Below are 16,324 nucleotides of genomic sequence, written 5' to 3' on the forward strand. Positions count from 1 at the left end.
GGAGCAGAGGTGGTGTGCGATAGGTGGGAGCGCAGGTGGTGTGCGACAGGTGGTGTGCGACAGTTGGGAGCACAGGTGGTGTGCGACAGGTGGGAGCACAGGTGATGTGTGACAGGTGGGAGCACAGGTGGTGTGCGACAGGTGGGAGCACAGGTGATGTGTGACAGGTGGGAACACACACCTGCGTCTGTACATTCAGTCCTGGCAGTCAGGGACGATTTAACAGCATTATAGGCTCTGGGCAACATAATGCAATTGGGACTAGTCACACCCATTCATGGGAAAAAATGTAAACAAAGAAAAATCATAACATGCACCTCTGGTGGTTCTGTACCTGTGGTTCACTCTAATTGGTGGATAGCTCCACCCATCTACCAATCAGCATGCTGACAGCCATTCACTGTTTGGCTGCAGTTGGGAGGCAGGTAGAGAATGCTGGACTCTAATTGGTGGAATGCTCCACCCATCCACCAATCAGCATGATGACAGCCATTCACTGTTAGCTACAGGCTAGGAAGAAAGAACAGAATTCTGCCCGGCCACTCTGATTCACAATCAGAGCACCCAAGCTCAAGAGACAGATGCCCACAACCCAATCTGCCTCAGCTTGAAGCCCTCAAAAACTGGGGGCCCTTGGGCAGCTGCCCATTGAGCCCATGCATTAAGATGGCCCTGGTGGCAGTGGAGTATGCACATACATACATATATATATACATTGTATAGCAGCAGTGCTGGTTTACAGTGGAACTATTATGGAGCCATGGCCTTTCTACTTCCATCGTATGCTGGAGACTCTTAGTGGATGTCCTCGCAGCATGGAGAAAGTAGCTGAAAGATCGGCCCATGGTAACAGCACCGGATGGAGACATCCCAACTCTTCCGACAGGTCCTTAGATAGCTCAGCGTTATACTTACTTGCCAACCCTCCCGGTATGTCTTCCCCCACAACTACTACCTCCATGGGTGAAAATCCATTGATTCACGGCACTTTGCAAAATGCATAATTTTAGCTCCATCCCCTCCTTGAAGAGCAGTGAATCGCAACATTTTCTTACAGTGGGGGAGGAGATTAATGACATCAAGCACCGCCCCAACCCAGAAGTCCCTCTGAGAGTCTCCTATCTGGGTCTCTCCCGGGGCCCCCGGGTCGGAAAGGGGGGGGGGGGGGAGAAATGAGGAGTAAGTTAAGTATGGAGTTACAGTTATTTACAAAGAAAATATTACGAGGTACAATCAGAATTTGGGGAATTGTAGCACTAAATACATTCAATTCACAATGTGTCGCTGTGATGTTCTGGTGCGCACAGTACTTGTGTCAGTGCTAATTTTCCTGCATACCTCCCAGGCATACATTCAGCCAGGCCCATTATGTAAAGAAATATATATTATCTGTCTACATACCTGTTAGCAGTGGGTGATGTCACATTGACTGACTAAATATTGAATATTATCCATAGACTACAATGGAAAATATTTAGTTGGCTAAGGGCTGGATGTATTAAAATACATCGCCGCCCTTCGCCGTCTGTCCGCCGCGATGCCAGCGCATATGTACTATCATATGCGTCTGGCATCGCAATGCGGTGACGGAGCCCCCCCGCGATACCTGTACTCTGGTGTGCGGGGGGTCTCCGTCAACTCCCTGCCGCCTGGCTCTCCCCTCACGCCGGGGACAGCTAAGCAGGCTGACCCGGCGCCTCCTCCTCCCCCTCCGGAAGGATGTCCGGCTGCTTCACTAGTGGGAGGAGGGGTTTACCTTCCGAGGTCCAGGAGGACCCTTCAGGAAGGTAAGCAAGAGGGGGGGTCGGCGAGGCGGCGGGTTTGCGTCAGAGGCGGCGAGCGGCTCAAAGAAGCCCATAGGCTTCTATAGGGTATCGCCACCCAAAGGTGGCGATACCGTTCAATGCGGTATCGGTTTTGATACATTGGAAAATGCGGTAAAACCAGTGTTTTACCGCATTTTCAGTTTGATACATCTCGCCCTAAATGTCCATGGGAAAAGTTTGAATATTAAGGCAATTCAGCTCTTCTTAACCTTGCCCCCCTCGTAGAACTGCAAAATGTGGCATTTGCCTGTATTGAGGGTGGAGTTTGATAACATCAGGCTTCGGCCCCGCCCCTGAGGTGCAGATGAGCTTCACCTCTACAGGTTCCTCCCGGAGATGAGGAAAGAAAATCAGAAAAGTATAACTACGCACTATGCACCCATTATAGATACTACAATGTGAGATGAGGATGAGTAGCCTGTTTACCTAGCTGTGAAGCCACGCCCAGGTCAGTTATTTTTCGGGTCACAGATTCTGCATGTGAGCCACACAGCTGCTGTGCCCCCCCCCCCCCAAGTGGATCGGCGTATTCCTGGCCATGGGAAAAAATGGTTGGATGCAAGCCCCCCCCGATGCTCTTTGTAATCTACAGGGCTAGTTCCATAGATCCCTGTATTTTTCATCTAATGTCCCTTTAAAAACTTTTGTTTTTCTGAAACTCGTATTTACTTATTCCCTTCCTGTCCCCCGTACAAGTACTTATGACACAGCAATTCCCATGCACACACTTCCTCTACACAGACCACATGATGTATCTCGCTCCCAGCACAGGTTGTGCGGCGGATCAGTTCATATATTCCATCTATTCATCATCACTTCATTTATGCAAAAGTGGGTGAAAATGAACATTTTCATTATGGTACTTTTATCTCAATTAAGTGTCAGGACAATTCAAGTTCTGATAAATGCGTTTTTCTTCTAAAATTGTGTAATTCTTACCTGATTGCACGGCCGTGAATTTGTAGCAGCCAGCTATCAATTGAGCCATTGCCCTGCTCCAGTGAAATCCCACCTTTGCGAATGAATGTACTGGCTGTACGAATGCATGTGTATGTATGCACATCCATTCGTAGCTGAGCAAATATGTCCAAAACCCTTCGTAACAGGCTCACCGTCAAGTGAAGTCATCGCAGGCACCGTGTAGCCTTGGACTTGGTGCTGCGTTGAAAAACAGGCATATCTGGGCTGGGGCTGACGTCATACACCCTGGCACGTGGTTTTTACGGCATGCCCAGCGTTTGTCTTGCCACTCCCAAAAAACGGTCGGTTTCCACCCCCACACACACCCTCTCCCTGTCAATCACCAGCGGAAGGCTGCCGGAGTTCATCGCAGGACGGCATCGCGCATGAGTACTGTGTACGCGATTAGGCCATGCCCCAAAATGTTTAGGGGGTGAAAAAAGTTGAGTTTTATTGTCCCCCCCCCCCCCTTAGCAGCAGCAGCACACACCTATAGCATGTGCTGACAGCAGGCTCAGAATGAGCTCTCACGCTGTCAGTGAGACAGCACATGCTGTAGGTGTGTTCTGCTGCTGCCCGGGAGGAAAGCAGGGGGAAGGAAGGGGGGGGGGGGGTCGGACCAGGGCCCCCGCCGGGCCCCTCCAGCAAGCCTGGACATGGGTGAGGCTAGATCCCTTAGAAAATGCCCCTACATCGCTCCATGTGTAGGCAGGGATGGATTAAGGGCCAAATGGGCCCGGAGCTGAAAATGTTCAAGGCCCTCTTATGAGAAGTGGATGAGGGACGTCCAATGCCATGTAGGCATGTAGACCCCATACACTGTACACACCAGTGGCTCCCTACATATATAAAGGACAACAATTGCTTTAATGTGTACAGTAGAACTGCAATGGTAATACTTTCCGGTAATGCCGTGATTGGGGATGTAACTAAATTACATGATTTGCATCATTTTAGCTCCGCCCCTCATAAAAAAAAAACCAACAACATATGCTACTATTTGACCGGTTGAGGGAGGGGATTTCGGGGGCTGATGCGGGGGTCCCTGCTAAACATGGGAGGCTAGCCCATCCTTCTGGGGGGCTGGAAGGGTGACCCTAATTGCGTTACCCTCCCGGCCAATCCAGGCGCACGGGTTAGAATGGTGTACATGTGGCAGGGAATATAGATTGTAAGCTCCACTGGGGCAAGGACTAATGTGAATGTAAAATATTATCTGTAAAGTGCTGCAGAATATACAGATGGAGCGCCTCTCAGCCAGCGCTGGGGCTCACCGGAACGCCCCTGCTCCCGAGCCGACACTCCATCTGACTGGGATGCGCAAGCGCCCCACACGCATCCCTCTTTCCTGGCGGCAGGGGACTTGAAGCCAGCGGAGATCTCTGTAGTAAGGGGGCGCGCGTGCGCGTCCCCTTCCGGCGGCTGGCTGCTGGCGAATCCACCACCAGCCCCTGCAAGAATGAAGGGCGCTCCATCTGTATGTGTGCTATATAAATAACTTATTAATAATACTAATAATAATAATATAAAAAGAAATAAAGGGAGACTCTGGTTAGACTTCGATACCTCAAATAGACTCAGGGCGGGATACTCTAACATATATCCCCCCCCCCCCTTTGCCGGGTACCTCATTCTTAATAGACACATACTGTATGCTCTAACATATGCGATTATAAACACAAGCGACAGCTTTTGTGATAAGAGCCGTCCCTTGCGATGCAGCTCCGGCGCTGAGACCCGGGAGTCCGTCTGCACATGTGCAGAGCCTGGCGTGATGGATCCCTCACACAGCACTGCGGTAAGAAGCCCATAGGCTTCTGCAGGGAATCACCAGCTTTTGCTGACACTGCGGAGTGGCAATACAGCATACAGAATGTGGTAAAAACCCAATAATGTTTTTTTTACCGCATTTCTGGTTTAGAGCATCCCGCCCTCTGTGAGGTAACTGCCCATTTATGTGATAACATTATTTTAATGACAGTTCTTGTTTAAAACACATAGGGGGAAAATGAATAAGATTTGAGTTCTGTTTCAGATGGGATGTTGCTATGGGCAACAGTTTCTGCCTTTTGATAGGTAGTTTTCAGAGGAGAAAGATACAAAAATTAAGTGTTCCTGTATATGGACTTTTTTAGTCCTAGGATGATTTATTACACCTGGCAAAGGAACAACTACTGTGATGACTGAAGTCACATATGTAGGATTCTCTGATGATCGCCATTACCTGTGTCTTTGTTGCATCTCTTGCAGTTATGATCGCCTTCTGCAAATACATCTTCAAAGGAAAAGAATCAGCTATAAAATCAGAACCTGACATTGAGACTGGAGACAATAACAGAGGGATCATAACAGAAATCGGCATTGATACAGTCAGAGAGGAAACACCAGAGAAACAAAAAAAAAAAAAGAGTTTGGTTTATGGATAACGTGGACTCGCTTAAGAAGGCAGAAAAAGATGCAAATGCAATCAATCCACGTACAAGAGGTAACACCAAGAGGAAGAGAAAAATCACCCGTAACCTCAAGAAGCATTGCAAAGTGTGCGGTCCTGAGTGCTCCCGTCTTCGTGCATATTATTGCTACGTCACTTGATACAGAATCTAGAGGGATGGAATGTATTGATATAACCTTGGTGTAGTGCAAGCTCTGGCTTGGGAACCACAAAGAGACCCACATACAGGCTTGGGAATCTGAGACAAAGAGACCCACATACAGGCTTGGGAATCTGAGACAAAGAGACCCACATACAGGCTTGGGAACCTGAGACAAAGTGACCCACCCCACCCGTGGCTGTTATAGCATGGCTATCGGGCGTGGCCCCTTGGCGATGGGGTTACCAGTGCTGTAAGAATTGGTAGTGGCACAGCCACCATGGACCAACGCAATATTCATTTTGTTGTTGACTTGTTAAGTTAGAACTGTCTAAATGTGCTGTCAGACTTACTGTGATAGAATGCACTGACGACTTTCAGCTTAATATGCAAAACATCTATTATTCCATATAAATAATTCAGAAATCATCACCAAAAGATGTGCGACATCTTAGAGGCGCATCATACAATGACATACATCCAAATGTAGATGAGCTCCAAAGCAGTAAAGGTCCCCATACACTGGGCAATTTACCTGCAATTTGGGTTATTTTCCTGTGATTGCTGCAAAGAATGCAAATTACAGGTGACTGACAGCGGGTCTGATGTGTAGAGCCACAAGACTTCTTTAAATATGCATTATAGCACAGATGTGGACACTGAAAGCACGCCATCATGGTAGGTTTTGTTGACTGATGTCAAAGTTGACACATGTCAAATTTTGCCTACGCATACATTGGTTAACATGCACATTACGATGCTGTGTTGACATTGTGTCAACATTGTTTGTGGAAAGGTAGGGAAGAGACAAAAAATAAAAAAGTGGTGCACAACACATTTCAACAAATGCAATATATACTGTACTGTAATTGCGTTTTGAGAGTGTTAATGTTTACAATGTTAAACACCAAAAAAATAAATAATAAATACAGCAAGCACTGTACATTTTTGTAATGTGTCCAAGTGAAAGGGTACACATGCATACAGTAATAAAAATTTAAATAAGATTAAGATTAAGATGGTGAATATATTACATATATTGTGATATATGTAATATATTCACCATAAAACTTGTAATTGGGTAAGGTAACAAGTGTTACCGCGGGCCTGCATTGTGTGGATGTGTTAGGTAATTGATTAATGACACAAACGTGTATGGCTCAGTAGTGCGGGCAGCTGAATGGCTCAGTAGTGCGGGCAGGTGTATGGCTCAGTAGTGTGTGCAGGTGTATGGCTCAGTAGTGCGGGCAGGTGTATGGTTCAGTAGTGCGGGCAGGTGTATGGCTCAGTAGTGCGGGCAGGTGTATGGCTCAGTAGTTCGGGCAGATGAATGGCTCCGTATTGCGGGCAGGTGTATGGCTCTGAAGTGCGGGCAGGTGTATGGCTCAGTAGTGCGGGCAGATGAATGGCTCCGTATTGCGGGCAGGTGTATGGCTCCGAAGTGCGGGCAGGTGTATGGCTCCGAAGTTCGGGCAGGTGTATGGCTCAGTAGTGCGGGCAGGTGTATGGCTCAGTAGTGCGGGCAGGTGTATGGCTCAGTAGTTCGGGCAGATGAATGGCTCCGTATTGCGGGCAGGTGTATGGCTCTGAAGTGCGGGCAGGTGTATGGCTCAGTAGTGCGGGCAGATGAATGGCTCCGTATTGCAGGCAGGTGTATGGCTCCGAAGTGCGGGCAGGTGTATGGCTCCGAAGTGCGGGCAGGTGTATGGCTCAGTAGTGCGGGCAGGTGTATGGCTCAGTAGTGCGAGCAGGTGTATGGCTCAGTAGTGCGGGCAGGTGTATGGTTTAGCAATTGAGAGGGCTCATTAGGGGTGCGTGCACTAGGCCATTTACTGCAGCCAGGAGACACCCAGGGAGTTACTATGACTTGCGAATGATTTTCCAGCCCAATACTGCAAGTATACGTGTAGTTCTGCAAAACTACAACCAGGGCTATTTTTCAGCAGGCTCTAGCAGGAACTGAGGCCCTTATTCTAGTTCACTCTTTCTGACAAAATATTTCTTAGATGGACAAAACCATGTGCACTGCAGGTGAGGCAGGTGTAAAACCCCACCCAAATCTAATTATCTCTGCACAAGTAACACCTGCCTCACCTGCAGTGCACATGGTTTTGTCCATCTAAGAAATATTTTGTCAGAAAGAGTGAACTAGAATAAGGGCCTCAGTTCCTGCTGGAGCCTGCTGAAAAATAGCCCTGACTACAACCCACCACTTTTGTAGACTGCATACACCCCGTTATATGCCCATTTTTGCAGTGCTGCGAGGCTGCGCCCAAAGAAACAGCCACAACATGCCTTGATTTCGGATCTACTGTGTGTGCATATTTGTATACGCAATCATGCGAAATTGAAGGTCGGAACAAATTTGCACATGCGCATTGTGTTCGTGGCGCATGTGCAGGATGCAAAAATATGCAGCCTTTGCAAATTCGTATCCGTGCGTGTCCACCAGAATAACCTCCATTGTTCTCCCCCCATCTCACCCCGCACACCCTATAGCTGAGCTCAGCATGACATATATCCTTCTCCTCCTCACACCTCAAACCCACATTAGCCCCCCACACTGCCGGTAGTATTCCTCTTCCCCTGCTTGGCGCTTGATCCCCCCCCCCTGTGCAGAGACGGCTGCCGCGATAGTGCGGGAATAGGTGCTGCTGAGGAGCGCAGCGGAGAGAGCAACGGCTGCACTCTCAGCGCTGGGCTTCCCGCAGCCACGGATTACCTGCTATCAAGATCAGACAGAGGCATGTGAGGGGGAGTAGCCAAGTGCCGGGGCCAGAGCAGGTTCTGGCGGCAGGTATACATGGCATAACCGCCAGGCACGGGGATCCAGTGGAGGATAACCGGTGGAGGGGAGCTCCTCTCTGGCCTGGTGCCATCACCCCGCTGCGCTTAATAGCTGGTTCCGCTGGCTCTGCGCTCTGCAATGGAGCTACTGCACCGTGCTCTGGCCTCTGGCACTCGTCTTCTCAGCAGAAAGGCTGGCTGGCCCTGCACCTGACCATGTGCTGCTCCTCGGCTCCAATCAATGGCGCCTCTCATATTTCCCATTCTGATGCCCCTGGCAGGATGCTACAGACAGTAGTGTTAGCTGCAAATCTGGGAAGCAGGGTTAATGGGGGGCACTGCGGCTGTAGGAAAATAAGTATCAGAATCCCAAAAGACTCAGTGGCAAATGCAGTATTTTCAGAAGGGGGTTTCCAGAGGGGTGGAGTAAAGCACAGAGACGGACACGTAGGTGACCCAGTATATGGCGGGCAGTTAAAGTATTATAGATAGACCAAATGTATATACATAATAATTTTTTATATATATATATATATATATATATATATATATATATATATAGATAGATACAGAAGTACCAACACACTCGCCATTCCTAAGAATGGGGTGCAAACAGCACCCACTTCCCAGGATGGGGTGTAGTGGCCTGTGACCACACACTCTAGTAAATACAAACACTGGGGGCCCAGCACTCACTACAACAAACTATCTCACCTTAACATTCAAATAATCAATTAAATAAATAATGGGGTTTTAGTTCATTCTTAGGAATGGCGAGTGTGTTGGTACTTCTGTATCTATATATTTGGGTTGATTTTTAATTAACCTCTGTTACTGTGATCATAGATTTCTTATGCACCCTAGATAAGCTCATTTACCTGAAACCTGTGACAGCTGCCCCTTTAATACTAATTCAGGTGCTGTGTTTGGGATGGTCTCACCTTTAAAAGCCATAAGGCACTTGGCAGTTGAGCTTTAACCCAGGAAAAAAAAAAAACATGTTCATTTTAGCTTTGATGTGCAAGCAGTTGTCAGGTTCCCATGAAAACCAGGTGCTAGTGTAGGACTTGCAGTGAAATGGGGTCCCTTGGCAATGGGCTGCAAGCTTAAATGCATTGATCAATTCATGAACTAAAACCCCATTATTTATTTAATTGATTATTTGAATGTTAAGGTGAGTTAGTTTGTTGTAGTGAGTGCTGGCCCCCCTGTGTTTGTGTATATATATATATATATATATATATATATATATATATATACATACATACAGATGGGGCAGGTCCCATCCTTGCCGCCAGGCCGCCATGACGGAGGTTCTGGCGCTCCGAAATTCTTCTTGCGCCGGCGTCCGCCAAGGGGCGTGGGTTCACGCCATGCAATACAATCCGCCACCACTGGGTGGCTAATGCTCCATCAAGCTAGAGTCGGAGTGCTATACTGCAATGTGCCAATGGAAACCCGCCATTCGCCGTACGGAGCGCGCTTGCTGTATGAGACGCTCGTGCGTGATGAGCTGCTCATAGGAAATGAGACGCTCGTGCAAATGAGTCGCTCGTGAACATCGAAGCGCGCAAAAGGGCCGTGTACTGTAGTGTCATGATCCTACAGTATACAAGCATTTACCTTCACGTTCACGTAGCCGATGCTGAATCTTTTGAACTGTTGGTACTGTGCATAATGTGTATGTCAATCGCCTCCTCCCTTTCCAGGGGAGGAGGGGGTTGACTTGACCTTAAATACAGTACAGCACATTACAGCGCTAATTCTTTAAAGGACCGTCTCAGACGCTGTCGGGACTCGGGTTTCGCCAATGGGGCTGCAGACGCCACAGATTATTATATCAGCACTCTACCGACCAAAGACATCAATGTGTTGCGTAGTGTAGTGGGTAGCTGCGCCCGTCTTCATGCAGGAGACCCGTGTTCGATCACGGTGTCAATTTTTTTTTTTTTTTTTTTTTTATTCGAATATTTTGTAGAGTGATATTTCTTAAAGCCTCATTAGTCTAGCAATCTCCCTCATTTCACCTAACCCCCGCAAGGGGACTCAGACGCACGGCGCCATATTGGCGTACTGTATAATACTTACATTCCCTTAGGGCAGGGGTGGGGAACCTCAGGCCCTGGGGCCGTATGCGGCCCCCGTAGCTGATGTGAGTAGCCCTCCCACCCTTTGCCAGGAGTCAAGTACAGGGATTCTTGGTAATTCTTGCGAGATTCCTCTTAATTAACAGCAGCCGGAGACTGTCAGTCCTATTCAGTGGCAGCCGCCAGAGCGTGAAACGGCTGCAGCAGGACAATTTGTAAGAGAAATTTTTATATATGGCCCCCAAAGGATTTTTTCCCCATACAGACGGCCCTTGGCACAAAAAAGGTTCCTCACCCCTGCCTTAGGGAGTCCAGCAGTTGGGAGTCCCGACGGACCAGGTCGCTCCATCTGCGCTGGAGGGCCCTCACTGGTCTCTCCCTCCTGAAGCGCACCCTGATGGCTTGGCTAGCCTCCTGGTATGCCTCCACCACCTCTCTGTTGGTCACCAGGGGCCTGTCCCGCCAAGCAACCAGGATGAGGAGCTCTCCGCGCCTGAAGGGCCTCGCTCTCCTCGCTCTGCGTGGTGCAGCCATCTTTTATTATCTTGATAATAAAAATGGCGCCCTGATCACGTGCGTCCTGTGCGGAACAAGCGTCGCATTCTGCGCGCCTGCCATTGAGTAGTTTATCACATGGCAATCAGCTCCTACAGTAACTGTGAATTTACTGTACTGTACATGCTTGTCTTAAAAACATGACAGGTACTGTACAGCACAGCAATGTATACGGTAGCAGCTGAATGACCACTGATAAAAACTGTACAGTACTTCTGTAGTTTCACGGCGCCACTATGGCGCCGTGCGTCTGAGTCCCCTTGCCTGGCTCGGTGGCTCGCTACGCTCGCCACGCTATTTAAAATCAACTCCATGCCAACATGGATAGTGGGGGTATGAACTAACCATGTTGGCATGGTGTTAAGTTACAGTACTTTTTTTGACATATTTCGTGGCGAGCGTAGAACCTGTGAAACTACAGACATTGTATCACTTCAACGAGCTTACTAAATCTACAGTTCCACTGTATACTGTACATGACTGTAACCGTACTGTGTGCAAAAGTAAAATGATCCCTATACGAATCAGTTACTTACTGTGAATGTCATAACACCAAAATGTGGCCACCGTTAGAACATATACTGAGACGCATTAGCGTCCGTGCCGCTCCAGTATAGTACCAGTATAGTACCCATGCAGACGCTCAAGCGCCCATGCAAATTTAGACACCATGAAAGCCTTATTGGTAACCGGAATTTTTTATGTGTGTTAAAACTACAATACTGTACTAACCAAAGGCCAGCACCTGTCAAAAAAAAACAATGAGACGTACAATACAGTACAGTATAATTTAATGTAATGATTCTGTACGCAATGCAATGTAATTTTATTTATTAGTGTGTACACTATCTATAGAACAGTACAGCTTGCTGGACACAGCACAATAGTAGTAAAGTACTTTACTGTAGTACCCTGCCATAATAACAACTCAGACGCAAAAGCATCTCATTACTGGAACGTCTGTGCAACTGGGTCGCAAGAGCGTCCGTCAGAGACGCTCCTTCGTGTTAAACAAATGCAGCGCCTCTCCGCCCGCATCAGCATGATCCTCTCCTTCAAAGAGATGGGATCATGCTCGTGCCGGTGGTGTGAGAGAGGCGCTGACTAGGCTTGCCAGGGACAATAAATTATTTACTGTAGTTCCTGCGCTTCATGCACGCGCTGCAGCATAAATTTTACGCATGCGCAAAGAGGTTTTCAAAAGTGACATCTGGTGGATGATCACTGGTATTGCACTCATCTGGAGACGCCACGGCGAATCGCCAAGCATTTAAAATGTATTGCGATGGCGGGCGCCGTGGCCAGCCATGGGCAGCTGGCGAAACTCTCGCCATAGGTAGCCAAGATGGGACCTGCCCCATCTGTACATACAGTACATATATACATACAGGGGCGTCAACAGCAGTGTATGACCCCTGGGCATAGCAATGTATGTGGTAGGGGTGGGGGAAGATTGATGTCCCGTGGGTGGTAGGGGTATTATATCAACCGCTCAGCATGTAGGGCCTGGATCAGTAATTTCCACTAATTACCCCTTTACTGCACAGATGGTGGGAGATGGGGTGGGAGATGGAGGCATTGGGCTGAGTGAAGGGGCCATGATACATAACTTCCAGGGTGGTAGAGGATGTGTAATACACAGAGGAGGGGTGTATAGTGGAGTGGGCTTATTATTTATAATTTTCTGGTTGGAGGATAGCTTGCTTGACTGCAGATATCTCCAGTTCCCAGAAATAGATTTCTTAGATTTTAATGGAATTCAAAACTAGAGAATCCCACCTACCAAATGGTACTGGGGACTAGGGGATCAGAGTTCAGGAGGCAGAGCAATCCGCCAAGGAGAATATAAAACTACATACCAGGTGTGTGGAGCTGGAGCAGTAACAAGCTGCTGGCAGGCTGATATCTAACTGGGAATAACAATTAATAGGCTTGGATGGGGACCACTGCTTTGAAGTCAGATATCTCTGGTTCCTAAGGGCCGATTTTTACAATTCTTATACCCATGGAAAGAGGGGTACTCAGACCCCCCCCCCCCCCCCCCCCCTGCGTGCACTACTGAGACTGTCTCCACAAAAAAAGAACAACTTTTTGGAAGTTATACTTTTGTTAATGAGGCACAATCCAAAAGTTTCTCTGCAACCGTGGAGCCAGCCAACCACTTTGCAAATAAAGTGGGGGGTCCACTCCTCATACTGTCCCTTCACCTCCCTGTGATGTCCCACGTAACTATAAGCTGAGGGGTCATTGTCAACAAGAGGGATTTGGCAAACAAAATGTGAGGAAGCCGCTGAGGATGATAGAGGCGGAGAAACGAGTTAAGGTGCCCATACACGCATTGATCCCGGCGTGCGTTTTGGACTAAAATAGCATTGCATCGCATTGCATGCCTTGTGCATGCAATGCGATGCGATGAAAAGCAAGTACAAAAAGTATGCGCAGCACATACTTCTTGTACTGTGTGATCAGATGCCGCGGGAGCGCGCACCTCAATGTACACATCACACCGCCGAGATTGGAGCGTGTATGGGCACCTTTCCACAATCCATTTAAATACTTGTACAATGCTGGTCATAACAATCTGTATACCATGGAAGCATTCCAGGAATGGCTGCGATATAAAAGCATAGCACTAGCAGCCAGGAACACACGTGGAGGGCAAAGTGTTGGGCAATCTAAACTACATAGTATCAAGATCGGACAAAGTCATTATTGTTGCAATACTAACAAAATAACAATCTTGCATACATGTGACTGAAAAGCAGCAGTTTATTTATGTACAGTTTCTTATATAGCGCAGCAGATTCCGTTGCGCTTTACAATTGTGAACAGAGATAAAACAAACTGGGTAACAACAGACAGACTTGGAGGTAGGAGGGGCCTGCTGTAAGCTTACAATCTATAGAGACATAGGAGGGAAACACAAGGAAACACAAGGACAGGCACCAGTAATAGCATAGCAGTCCCACCAAGTTACAGGTCCAGAAGGAAAGCTATATAATACATACTGTAAGTGCCTCAGAGGGTTTTGGTGTGGTACTTAAATAGGATAGGCTTGCCTGAAGAAGTGAGTAGTTGTGAGAAGACTGTGCTTAATCTGTACACTTATTCTAAATCTGGGTACACACTAACAGATATATCTGTAGATCAAATGATCTGCAGATATATCTACAGACGGAACGGGCATCGCGTTCTCCATTCACACTGGCCCACCTGTCTGGACTGACATCACAAGTGGGCGGGAGCATTTGCCTACACACTGAGCTGTCAATGTGCCTATATATCTGTAGATACAGTATACCATTTACAGATATAATGCTTGCACACTGCCCGATGGTGCATCAATATATCGCCCAGTGTGTACGCACCTTAACAGCTTCTGAGCAACTACTAATTGGGATAGAACAGCTGTGAATTACTAACTTTGCTTATGTTTCACACTATGGAAAGCCTCTAACCCAGTGGGTGCCACGGGCTGGTGACCCAGGACCAAATTAAATTATTTATAGTCAATTATTTATGGACAAAACCAGTGCTGGTGGCTGCCAATCATAAATATGTGTACAATCAGAACCAAATCCTGCCCTTTACCACATAACGGAACCTAAGAATCACATATAAACACAATCTTCTTAATTTTATATTTATTTTTTCTTTGGGGCCTAGGGGTGCCGTGGAAAAATTCTGTTACTCTAGGGTGCCGTGATTCCAAAAAGATTGGGAACCCCTGCTCTAACCCAATATAAGGGGGTTATTCTGGTTGACTCACTCGGATGCGAATTCGCACCCTTGCGAGTCAACAAGAACCCGCCCTGCGAATGGTTGTACGCACGCCCCCCTCGCACGCCACGGATTTTCACATGAGCTGCGAATGGCTGTGGGGGAACACCCACATCATTCGATGGTCGCCGACCATGGAATGACGTTGAAGGCCCACGCACATCTAAGATTACTCTGAGGTATGTCAGCTGCCTGCCCCCGGGGGCCCACGTCACCGGGTGATTTCCATGGGAACACGTATGAAACGCTGGGCGTTCCCATGGGTGCGTCTATCCGCCGCCTCACCCCCCCAACCCACAATGTTGGGAGCATGCACCCAGCAAACAATCTGTTCGCTGTGGCCATCATCTGTCCGTTCCGTGCAGGCTTCGCCACACCTGCGCTCCCATGCAGATGTTCGGGTACAGTACATATTTAGGCCCATGTGATAATGTAAAGTAATTATGGCTTCATCAGCCCCTGTGCCTGCGAATCTATGGATAAAGGTAAGAAATGCGCTGGAATGAACACGATAGTAATCAGTACAGAACATGTTATGTTATCAGCTTGGATTGGACGAGCCAAAGTCTAATTGTTGCGTTAGTTAAATATTTCCATGTAGACGTGATCAATGTTATCATTATTATTACACCTCAAGGCATCCGAGGTCTGTTTTACGGTGTGTACAGGATACAATTGGAGCAAAGGTTTTTCACCTGACCTATGATTCCTAGTTTGTGTGTAGTACATACGCTACTAAGGACAACAGAACATGGTATCATGCCACAGTAACAGAGGAAAGGAAATACCAAATTACTGTGTAGTAATAATAGGCCTTTATCAGTGTGAGCCTGCTGCATACTTGCCTACTTTTGAAAACGAGTTTCAGGGAGATTATAGTTGGTAGTAGAATTTTGCATAGCGCCCCATTGAGGGGGCGTGTCATGCTCCACCCAAAGGGCGTGTCTAATTCCATATATTGAGAGATTGTGAAAAGAGATTGTCAACAAGGAATCTAGAATCATGGCTGTGTACTGCTACATTTGAGAGGAATCTTTTAAAGGACTTATATCCAAATGTAGATGAGCCCAAAGCAGTTAGTAAGAGCTACTATACTTGGTAAAGTGCTGGGAAATGGTGCAGATGATTCAATGTAAATGTACCTGTCTCTCATTCCTTTTCCCCAAAAATGTAACAGTGTAATGTGGGCTAGGTGAAATGAGGGAGATTGCAAGACTAATGAGGGAGAAAGGGAGATTGCTGCTATGTCAGGGAGTCTCCTGCAGAATGCAGGAGGGAAGGTAACTATGATTTAACAGTGTAATGTGGTCTAGGTGACATGAGGGAGATTACTAGATTAATGAGGGAGAGAGGGAGATTGCTGCTATATCAGGGAGTCTCCTGCAGAATGCAGGAGGGGAGGTAACTATGGTGTAACAGTGTAATGTGGGCTAGGTGACATGAGGGAGATTGCTAGGCTAATGAGGAAGAGAGGGAGATTGCTGCTATTTCAGGGAGTCTCCTGCAGAATGCAGGAGGGGAGGTAACTATGATGTAACAGTGTAATGTGGGCTAGGTGACATGAGGGAGATTTCTAGACAAATGAGGGAGAGAGGGAGATTGCTGCTATGTCTGGGAGTCTCCTGCAGAATGCAGGAGGGGAGGTAACTATGATGTAACAGTGTAATATGGGCTAGGTGACATGAGGGAGATTGCTAGGCTAATGAGGGAGAGAGGGAGATTGCTGCTATGTCAGGGA

The sequence above is a fragment of the Crinia signifera genome, chromosome 11 (genome assembly GCF_055691185.1).
Source record: "Crinia signifera chromosome 11, ASM5569118v1, whole genome shotgun sequence".
Lineage (NCBI taxonomy): Eukaryota > Metazoa > Chordata > Amphibia > Anura > Myobatrachidae > Crinia > Crinia signifera.